The following is a 10,916-nucleotide window of genomic DNA, read 5'->3' as shown; positions in this document are numbered from 1 at the left end:
ATGTGGATGGGATTCGAGAGGAATCCTGGGGATTCTTCGGTTGGTGGCGTCGTTCGTGATCATTCTGGGCGGGTCTTGCTTTCGTTCAGTGAGTTCATTGGAGCTGGGTCTAATATCCGGGCGGAACTCTGGGCGGTCTGGAGGGGGTCTTATCCTTTGTTCTGATCTTTCTCTTTTCCCTCTTTTGATTGAGGGTTGATTCCCAGATTTCTATTCAGATCCTCCGATCTCGTCAGTGTTGTTGGGGTTGGATCACATTATGTCTAGGATTTTTGGTTCTCTTGAGGGGGCGTATGGTTCATATCTCGCACATATACAGGGAGGGTAATTCGGTGGCGGATGCTTTGGCGGCTAGGGCTCATGACCTTAGGCAGTTTACCTTAGAGTTAGGTCCTTCCTTACCCAGACACATCTCCATCCTTGCCGTTCTGATCATTCAGGGCTTCCATACCTCAGATCCAGATATTCTTAGCCATTTGTAGCCCCTCTTCCTTTGGCTCTCTTTCTTTATCTATATATATGTATATTTTTTTCTTGCAGGTCTTTTGTGCTTGGAGGTTGTTTTTTATATCACATTTGAGCGGTGCAAGTTGGCCCAGACACTTGCACTCTTCATATTTTGTTCCTTTGGATTTGGGTGGGTCCCAGCACTTTCTCCGTCGGTGCTTTTCTTTGGACCATTCCTGTTATTCGGCTGGCGCTCACTGCAGACTTCTACTTGACCGCCGCTTTCTTACTTTTATGCTCTCTTGTCGATTGTTATGGTGGCTCTGGATGATATATTTCGGTGGTCTCTTTAGCCCGGAGCCTCATTCATCTCGGGAGTTATATGGTTTCTACTTCTGCTCCGTGCATTGGTGGCTCTGGACGTTCACTATTGGTTGCCTCTTATTTCAGAGTTACAGTCATGCTTGGATTTCTGATTTTATGAGCTCCGTCAGTTGTCCCCCTCTCCTTGGGTCTTTGAGATTTTCTGACTTGAGCTGGATTACGGTCCTCCTTTTGTGTTTCGACCATTTTTGCACAGTATCTTTCCAGCTGCATATTATTTTGACGGCCAGATCGTGTATAGCTGCCCGTTCTTGGATTAGGATGTACTTTTCAGATTGGCATTACATCGACAGACGGCTCAGAGATGGGTATCATCGATGGTCTTTTGCACCTACTTCTGAGCTGGATCACTACTGTTTAGATATGTTTCGCTTTGTTTTCATATATTTAGCGCTGATCATTTGTGTTTATTTGTATTATGCATTTTACTTAGGGATTAGTTTTTGGCTTGTGTATTTGCCACCCTAGGTTTCTGTTTTTCTATTTGTATGACTAGCCTTTTGAGAGGTGTTGATTTTATCCTCCTCTCTTTGGGTTTTATCTTGTATTTTGTGTTTGATGATATATACAGGTAGGGGTCTGCCTAACCCCCCCGCTTCCGGCGGTGTTTATTATTAAAAAAAAAAAAAAAAAAAAAAAAACCCTAAACCCTAAACCCTAAACCCTAAACCCTAAACCCTAAACCTAACCCTAAACCCTAACCCTAAACCCTAAACCCCAAAAAAAAAAAAAAAAAAAAAAACCCTAAACCCTAAACCCTAAACCCTAAACCCTAAACCCTAAACCCTAAAAAAAACCCTAAACCCTTAACCCTAAACCCTAAACCCTAAACCCTAAACCCTAAACCAAAAAACCATTTGCCCCCAAAAAAATTTTCTCTGAAAAAACACACAGTAAAAGGTGAGAAACACACACTAACCCGTCACTATTCACGCCCTACCCACCGCCATGCCACCCGCCGCCGGATCCCGGCCGGCCAACCACCCCATCTGAACCGCCACCTCACGACGACCCTCCCTACCAAATTTCAGCTCAAATGGAGTCCGATTACCCACTCATCTCTCCGGTCAAAATCGCGGCGGTTTCTTCCCCGTCGTCGGCGCCGGCAACCGTCGCTCCTCCTGGTACGGGCCATACATCATTCTCTTTGCCTCACCCTCCCCTTTCATTTCCGGCACCTGCGCGACCGTCCAGTTTCCCCGTTCCGGCGCCATCTCCGTTCAAAGCTCCGCAGTTACTGTTCACTGCGCAGCCGTCGCTTGTTTCGTCGATTCCGGCCAACTCCGACATCCAATGTTCCATCCCGACCCCGATCTGTGACCCTCTCGTCCAGACGATTCCAATGGTTCAGGAATCACTCCAATCGGAGTTCAAATCAGCCGTGAATTTCAGATCTAAGAACACGCCGTTCGACGCCTCACTGCCGTCTTTCTCACCGCCGATTTCAGGCACTATTCCGGCTTCTTTCTTCAATTCCTCTTTAGGGGTTGATCGTCCAGGTATGGGTCGCATTTTGCCATCTTCAATTTCTGGTTTCCGGCCACCGGTCGGAAACGCCCAATTTCTAGGGCAAAATCGAACTTCTTCACATACTTTGGTTAAATCGGACCCTCCAATGCCCGAGTCTGCACGAATTGGTCCCGGTTCTGGACTCCCCTCACCGTCGCCGGTCCATGGTGGTGCTCCGGTAGGTGACTCACGAGTCAACTCGGTCGAGTCGAATCACCGTGAAGGACGAGTTGACTCGGCAGTCAACCCTTGTGCTGAAACGGTCAAACCAGGTACGCGTGTTCCTATTCCGCTTACTGTGTCATTTCGTGATATCCTGACTCCACCATCCCCTCGGACGGCCAAAAAAAGCTTTGATGAGTTGCACAACTCTATGAATGACATGCCTGTGCCGACTCTTCGAAATGGAAAACCGGGTATTCTCTTCCCGGATGAGGTTATTTCTACCCTCGCAGAACCTTTCAAATTTGCTTTGGTTGGAAAAATTTCAGGGAATCGATCTCTAGTTCCAAATTCTGGTATTTCTGCGGCTTTTGCTAAATTGGGACTAGTTAGATCTTTTGACTTAAAGTTCATGCCTCGGGGTTTTCTTGTTCTCACTCTTGCTTGTGAAGAAGACTATGCGTTCTTTTGGACCAAGGGGGTTATGCAGGTTGGACCTCTGTCGGTCCGCTTCTCTAAGTGGACGCCAGAGTTTAATCTTCAGGAGGAGTCACCCATTGCCCCAGTTTGGATCCGCTTCCCGGGTCTTCCCCTTCATTTGTTTTCTAAGCAAAGTCTCTTTGCTTTGGCCAAAATGTGGGGAAACCGGTGAAGATGGATGATCATACTGCAGATTCTTCTCGAGGCGCTTTTGCTCGCGTCTGTGTTGAAATTAATGTGCTCGAACCGCCAGTCAAAGAGATTTGGGTGGGTTGGGGTGATCATGCTCAAGAAACTGAAGTCATTTATGAGCGAATCCCCGGGTACTGCATGGATTGCAAAATGCTGGGTCATTCGACCAGTGTTTGTTATTCCCATGGAAAAAATCCCAAACCTGTTCGTCCTAAGCCTGCTGACCGTGCTTCTGGCCAGTCTCCCCCATCTACAGAGTCTGCCCCTCCAGGGGGTGTTAATTCTGGTTTTAATTTGGGGACCCAGCCTCAGCTTCAGAAAACTGGCACGGGTCCCAGACGTAGAGGGAGAAAGAGGCCAGTTCGGCAGGTTCTTCCAAGAAAGAATCCTCTTGAGTTGAATCCTTTTGAGGTGCTCTCGCATGGCAGGACGCGGAGCCTGATCCTGTTGGATTAGATTGTGTTGATATGGACCCTCCATGTGGTCATCTGGAGGATGCCGGTGTTGGGTCTTCTGGAAAGGATCCTTTGGAGTCTGTTCTTGTTGAGGGTGTGATCCTCAGTGATGAGGTTATTGATGGAGGGTTACAGTTGGATGATTGTGTGGATGGTATTGGGGTCCCGTCTAATAGTGAGTTGCCTGTGTTTGGCTCTCTGGGGCCTTGTACTTTGAATCACAGTAGTCATTCCATCCCCTCTGTTCCTTTGTCTCCTGATGATGCTTCCTCTACGGTAGAGGAATTGGTTGCTAGGCAGGGTCCTTCTGTCAGTGAGCTGGTCTTCCGGCTGGAATCTGCTGGAGATACTGATCAGGAATTCGATCGGCATTCTGAGTCGGGTGATGGCTGTAGGTCTGAAGGTCGTATTCTGGATGCTGATATGGGGGATATTAAGAAAAGGAAGGAGAATGCTTTTCATAGGTCGCGTAAAAAGCGACAGGGCGGTTCTGGTGCCCATTCTCCATGAATTTTCTCATATGGAATGTCAGGGGGCTCCGGAGCTCGGAGTCTCAACAAAGGCTACATGCCCACGTTAAAGATAAGAGAGTCAAGATCTTGGCTATTTTGGAACCCATGATTGATCTGGATGTTCGTTTTATGACTCGTCGTTTTGGTTTTTCTCGAGTTATATCGAACTCCTCGGGTCATATCTGGGTTTTCTTTGCTGAGGATGTCATGGTTGAGTGTCTTTTTGATCACACTCAATTCCTTCACTTCCGGGTTTCTGCTACTTTTTTGCCGACCACTGTCTTTTGTTCCTTTGTTTATGCTAAGTGTGACTACATTGAGCGCAGACAGCTTTGGAATTCTTTGCTTCAGGTTAAGCCTGCTCAGGGTCCTTGGCTTGTTGGTGGCGACTTTAATGTAGTCAGGAATTCGTCGGAGTGTTTGGGTTCTTCTGGTGGGCGGTTGCTTCCCATGGAAGAATTTAATCACTTTATTTTGGATTCTGGGTTAGTAGATGCTGGTTTTGAGGGGTCTTCGTTCACGTGGACGAACAAGACCATTTGGAAGCGTCTTGATCGGGTTTTTGTGTCTGTTGATTGGGGTGACCATTTTCATTCTATTCGTGTGGAGCACCTCATTCGTACGGTCTCTGACCATTGTCCTCTTTTTGTGTCAGTCCCGGTCTTTGCTAGTGGGCCGAGTTCTTTTCGCTTTCAGAGCATGTGGCTCAGGCACCATGGTTTTTTTGCAGACGGTGAGGCTTAATTGGAATTTACCGTGTCATTTGAACGGTATGCCCCGTCTTTTTGTGAAGTTGAAGCGCCTCAAAGCCATCTGAAGTGGTGGAATAAGAGTGTTTTTGGTGATCTTTTTTGCCAAACTTGCTGAGGCGGAGCAGGCTGTCCGGATTGCTGAGGCAGATTGCGAGGCTGCTCCTTCGGATTTGCATTGGACTAGTTTGTCCAATTGCAATGCAGATCTTGCTAGGGTTACCGCCATGGAGGCGGATTTTTGGCGGCAAAAAGCCGCTTGTAGGTGGTTAGAGGATGGTGAGAGGAACACCAAACTCTTCCACAATATGGTCAAGAAAAAAGGGTGGCTAATAAAATCTTTCGTATTTGGGATAATGGCTCTTGCATTACTTCCCCTGAGCTTATTCAGCAGTCTGGGGCCGCCTTTTTTCAAAACCTGCTTACTGGGGATCCTTTTGTGCTTTCTTGCCCGGATTTTTCTGATTTCCCCTTGGTGATCTCGGATTTGGAGAACGCAAATATTGCTGCCCCTCCTTCTTTGGAGGAGGTGCGGGCGACTGTTTTCTCCATTCACCGTGATAGTGTGGCGGGGCCTGATGGATTCTCTTCGGCCTTCTTTCAGCATTGCTGGGAGATTGTCCATCAGGATGTTTTTGATGCGGTCCTGGATTTCTTCGGGGTAGTCCCTTGCCACAGGGGTTTACTGCCACCACGATCACATTGATCCCAAAGTCATGGGAGCTCAGGCTTGGTCGGACTTTCGTCCTATCAGCTTGTGTAATGTGACTAATAAGATAATTTCCAAACTTTTATATTCTCGGCTGAAGGAGGTGGCGGAGAGGCTGGTTTCGTGGAATCAGAGTGGCTTTGTTCCAGGGCGGGTGATTTCGGATAATATCCTCCTTGCTCAAGAGCTCACTCATAGTCTTTCTCTCCCCACCCGTGGTGGCAATGTTATTTTGAAACTGGATATGGCGAAAGCTTATGATAGGGTCCAATGGTCTTTTCTGTTGGATGTCTTGAGGCATTATGGCTTTTCAGAGCAGGTAGTGTCGATGATATCTGCCTGCATTTCTCATTGCCAATTTTCAGTTAATATCAAGGTTCACTCACTGGATTCTTTGGATCCATAGGGGTCTCCGGCAGGGCGACCCTTTGTCCCCACTTCTTTTCATTTTGGGGGCAGAGTACCTTTCGCGTGGTCTTGATCGTCTTTATCGTCAGTATCCTGCGATTAGGTACCGATCTGGTTGTGATCTCCTTCTTTCCCACCTGGCCTATGCTGATGATATCATTATTTTTGCCAATGGTGGGACTCGTGAGATGAACAGTCTCATGGATTTTTTGCATCACTATGAAAACTGCTCGGGGCAGTTGGTGAATGCAGTTAAGAGTGTCATTATTTTGCCTCCGAGGTGTTCTGGTCGTACTCGTTCCCGTCTCCTTCGTATCACTGGGTTTGGGGAGGGTTGTTTTCCTATCAAATACCTCGGAGTTCCTTTGTTTCGTGGGAATAGAGTTTGCTCTCTTTTTGATCCCCTTGTGCAGATGGTGAGTAAGAAGTTGGAGGGTTGGGAGCTTAAAACTCTTTCCCCGGGGAGCCGTATGACTCTCCTTAGGAGTGTCCTCCTTTCGGTTCCCATTTACATGTTCCAGGTAGTCCAGCCACCTCTGGCAGTTATGGAGAGGCTTGAGAATGTTTTCAATGGTTTCCTGTGGGGATCCAGATCCTTGGATAAGAATGGCATTGGGCGAGGTGGTCTCGTGCATGTCTTCCTGTCTCTGAAGGGGGTCTTGGATTTCGCAGGCTCAAAGATATTGTGGATAGCTTCTCCATTAAATTATGGTTTCGTTTTCGTCAAGGTTCATCCCTATGGGCCAAATTCATGATGAGAAAATACTGCCAGTTGGTGCATCCAGCTTATGTTTCATCTGCTGGGTTCATTTCTCCCACTTGGCGTCGTTTGCTTAAGATTAGGGCTCGTGCTGAATCTGGCATTCGATGGAGAATTGGGGTGGGAGATGTTGCTTTTTGGGATGACATCTGGTGTGGGGATGTTCCCTTGTCTAGTCAGGTCCTGCTTAGGGGGGATCGGGGTGTCCGTGTTTCTCACTTTCTTTCAGATGGGGCTTGGGATTTTGACCTTCTCTGCTCAGTTGTCCCACCCTCTGTTGCTGAGACTATTACTCTGATCCCTATTGCATCGGGGGAGCCCGATTCGGCTATTTGGGTGCATAGTTCTGACGGTGTTTTTTCGCTGAAATCCGCATGGGAGCTTGTCCGCTTGAGAGACCAAGTTTCTGATATCTTCACTCCTTGCTGGGGCAGTTGGCTGAGGCCTACTATGTCTTTCTTCCTCTGGAGGTTTTGGCATCAATGGCTTCCAGTTGACGATGTGCTCCAGCGTCGTGGTTTCGAGCTGGCGTCTAAATGTCAGTGTTGTGAGATGCCTGAGACATTCACGCACATTTTCATTGATAGCCCTCTTGCCAGGTCTGTATGGCATTACTTTGGGGCTGTTTTTCATGTCCGTATTCCCCTTACCAGTGATTTCAGACTCTTCCTCAGTGCTTGGAAGAGGCATCCGGGGTGGACTCCTAGGGGCCACGTGAAGGAGTTTTTGCCTTTCATTGTTTTATGGTTTCTCTGGACGGCTCGTAACGATGCGAAACACCGTCATTTGCACATTTCCGCGGAGACTGTTAAGTCTCAGATTTTGTCTTATTTGCGCCTCGCTCACGCTGCGTCTACTGTTAAGCCCATGCACTGGCGGGGTGTTTTGCAGGCTGCGAGGGCTATGGGGATTTTTGTTCAGTTGCGTAGGGCTCGTAAACTGACGATTGTTCGTTGGTTGCGGCCGCCGTTCGGGTGTTTTAAATTGAATGTAGATGGGAGTTCGAGAGGTAGTCCTGGGGACTCTACTGTTGGTGGGGTTGTTCGTGACTCTTCTGGGCATGTGGTGGTTTCTTTCAGTGAGTTCATTGGAGTTGGGACCAATGTCCGGGCAGAATTATGGGCTATTTGGAGGGGTCTTCTCATTTCTTCTGATCTTCATCTCTTCCCTCTTTGGATTGAGACTGACTCTTGGATTTCCATTCTTTTACTTCGTTCTCGTCGGTGCTGCTGGGATCTTGAACATTTTGTTACACGGATTCTTTTGTTGATGAGGGGGCGATCTGTTCATTTATCGCATATTTACCGGGAAGGGAATTCTGTGGCGGATGCCTTGGCGGCGAGGGCTCATACTTTTAGGCAGTACACCTTAGAGTTAGGTCCTTCCCTACCTCCAGACATCTCCACCCTTGCTAGATCTGATCATTCTGGGCTTCCATACCTCAGAAACAGATCCTCTTAGCCATTTGCAGCCCCTTCTTCTTTTTTGGATCTCTTTCTTTATGGTCTCTGGCTCTATATCTATTTATATTTATATACATATATATATATATATATATATATATATATCTTTTATTGCAGGTTAGTGTACTTGGAGGTTGTTTTTCACTTCCGTATGGTCTGTGCAAGTGGGTCCAGACACTTGCACATGATGTGTGTATTCTTGTTTGTTCTGAGTGGGTCTCTGCCCTATTTCTGTTGGTGCTTTCCTTTGGCACATTCATGGTTCCTGGAGGGCGTTTACTGCTGGTTCTCCTTGGCCGCCGTATCAGCTATTGTAGAGGTGTTTGCTGGATGTCATGGTGGATTCATGGGGTGCTTTCTAAGGATCCTCTGCTTCTTATGACATGTTCGTCAGACTCCTACTTCATGGGATCGAGATCTCTGCTCTTTTGATTCAGATGCTAGATATCTTTTGTTCTGGCGGGATTGCGATCTATATATTACTCTGTGATCGCCATTATTGGACTCTCCAGGATGATAGCTCCGGGATGAGAGCTTTTGCATGGACTCTGCGATCATCTCGCCATTATCATTTTGTCTTCCTCAGCATGCGGTTCATAGCGCTTCTCCTTTTTGATTAGTTGTTGCCGCTTATTTGGTAGTCTTCTAGGGTTCGTTTTGCTTTTGTAATTCCTTCCCTAGGTTGCTTTGTATTTATGTTTCTACTGCTTTAGCCTTTTTGAGGAGGTTATGGTTTTATCCACCTCCTCTTTTAGGTTTTTTTTTCTGTATTCTGTATTTTGTTACTGTTTATTTTGTGGATATATACAGGTAGGGGTCTGCCTAACCCCCCCGCATCCGGCGGTGTTTTCCGGAAAAAAAAAAAAAAAAAAAAAAAACCCTAAACCCTAAACCCTAAACCCTAAACCCTAAAACCCTAAACCCTAAACCCTAAACCCTAAACCCTAAACCCTAAAACCCTAAACCCTAAACCCTAAACCCTAAACCCAAAAACCCTAAACCCTAAACCCCAAAACCCAAAACCCAAAACCCTAAACCCTAAACCCTAAACCCTAAAACCCTAAACCCTAAACCCTAAACCCTAAACCCTAAAACCCTAAACCCTAAACCCCGCTTTCGGCGGTGTTTTATTAAAAAAAAAAAAAAAAAAAAAAAACCCTAAACCCGAAACCCCAAACCCCAAATCCCAAACCCTAAACCCTAACGACGAATTTTGAAATACCGTCGCAATATTTTTGCGACGATGACTTTAGCGACGGTGTTAATTTCCGTCGCTAAGCTGAATTTTTTTTTTTTTTTTTTGTACTGATTGTTGGCCGTGGAAAATTCTTTTGGATTCGTAACAAAGCATGGTCTTATAATAGATTCCATCTACAAAACATTCTTGTGTAAAGAAAATGGGACAACTTTCTCTTTCAGAAATTAGAATCTCGAAAATGAATATCCACATCCTAAGTAGCATCTCAAACATGTGAATACATGTACCAAAAACCCAATAGGTTCTTAACCTCGCAGAGTTCACACATATGATACCATCGTGCTTCCATAATCAACAGATAATGTGGGATGTCAGTTCAAATATTTAGGTGTAGGTCCTCAAGAAGTGTATTTGTAAGCTCTAACCGAGTCAAATGAATCTTAAAACATAAAATCAAAACAGAATATATCACCTCAACGTCAGCAAAATCATCAGTCAAACAGAGCTCCCTCCTCAAATTATGAGGTGGTCTTCCCGCGGATGTCTCTTCTGGAATAACATACCACCATGCCCGGAACCAATAATTACCGTCCACATCTTTCCACAAACTACTCAACCCCCAAACATCATAAATGAATACCATTAGCAAGTAAATTTCAAAATTTTTACAGAATAAAAAAAAATGTTACGTACCTTTCAATATGAGCAGCCCAAAAATCGCTCGAAATTATCTTCTCCCTTGCAGTCCTAGCCGTCTTTTTCCCCTGAGGCGGCTCCGGGAACTCCACCTTTTTCCGTGATTTCCTCGCCTCTCAATAATTACAAATCCAACTTCCCAGTAGAACCCACTTGTCTAATTTAATATTAAATTTTAAAATAACCCAAAAAATTATGTGTAACGGTCTCGTGGGTCTATTTTGTGTGACGGATTCCGATCCGATTCATAAAAAATATTATAGTTTATGCTAAAAAAATTCTTTTAATTTAAGTATGGATCATGTTGACTCGTCTTACGATAATAAATTCGTGATATCATCTCACAAGAAACCTACTATTAAAAAATCGTGGAGTCGTATAATTTAATTCACAAAAATTTTTTGTGATAATCTCACGGATCAATTTATGATATGGATATGTTTTCCGACCAGGCTGATAAAAAATATTAATTTAATCTTTAAAATATGATTTTGCATTCTAGATAGATATCTATTCGACCGGTCTATTTAATTTATATAAAGTAAAATTACTTCCAAAATTTATTATCTTTGGATAAAAGTTAAATATTTATAAAATTTCATAACAAAACTGTTACTAGTTCAATTATCTTATGAGCTGTGCTATCATTTTTGTCTCGATTTTTTGAACTTAAGAGGAAAAAAATTTAATCCAAATACATTGTTACCGCAACCAAACCAGAATTGAAATCAATAGGGCCGAAGATGGAATCATATCAAAGCAATTGGGGTTTCATTTGAACAAAAACCGAAA

The sequence above is a fragment of the Primulina tabacum genome, chromosome 16, assembly GCF_025594145.1.
Source record: "Primulina tabacum isolate GXHZ01 chromosome 16, ASM2559414v2, whole genome shotgun sequence".
NCBI classification, from domain to species: Eukaryota; Viridiplantae; Streptophyta; class Magnoliopsida; order Lamiales; family Gesneriaceae; genus Primulina; species Primulina tabacum.
This window is presented reverse-complemented; position numbering follows the sequence as displayed.